Source organism: Penaeus monodon, chromosome 33 (genome assembly GCF_015228065.2).
Source record: "Penaeus monodon isolate SGIC_2016 chromosome 33, NSTDA_Pmon_1, whole genome shotgun sequence".
NCBI lineage: Eukaryota > Metazoa > Arthropoda > Malacostraca > Decapoda > Penaeidae > Penaeus > Penaeus monodon.
In genome coordinates this window covers 17,984,575-17,985,136 of record NC_051418.1, presented here as the reverse complement: position 1 = coordinate 17,985,136, position 562 = coordinate 17,984,575, and the positions used below count along the sequence as shown (strand labels likewise).

At 37.5% G+C, this 562-nt stretch overlaps 2 protein-coding genes across 2 annotated transcripts in view; both read right to left on the bottom strand.

The window, feature by feature from the left end:
* Nucleotides 1-562, bottom strand: part of LOC119594117 (cytosolic endo-beta-N-acetylglucosaminidase-like) — a gene marked incomplete at its 5' end in the record, with an annotated part of 64,556 nt that overhangs the window by 16,835 nt on the left and 47,159 nt on the right.
* Nucleotides 1-562, bottom strand: part of LOC119594118 (cathepsin B-like) — a 3,117-nt gene that overhangs the window by 1,367 nt on the left and 1,188 nt on the right. The gene's annotated exons all lie outside the window — the stretch shown is intronic.

Genomic DNA, 562 nt, shown 5'->3' with positions numbered 1-562 from the left:
GACAAAGCAAACAGAACACTAGGTTTCCTGAGGAGTAATCTACATAGATGTACACAAGACATTAAACACATAGCCTACAATACACTTGTCTGCCCAATACTGGAGTATTACACAGCAGTGTATGGTCCACACACACAGACAAATATTAGGAAATTAGAAAAGATTAACGCTCAGCAGCCAGGTTAATCACAAACAATTACACAAGCTTCTGACATTGCAACAAGTATTAAACAACAATTACACATGGACAACCTCACAATACACAGACAAGCACACATTTTAGCAACTATGTTCAAAAATCACAAACAATCAAACTGACATAAATAAGCAACATTACCTACACCACGCAAACATAAACACACAAAACACTCACAACAGAAATACTTAACATACCCCGCCAATACGGATTCTTACAAACACTCATACTTACCACACACCATTCATGACTGGAATAGGCTCCCACAACACATAATACACTCAAACAAAGCAGACACATTTCACCAGCTACACTAGTACATCTAAAACCACACACACAATACTCCTAAGCTTAGCTTAGGAATAT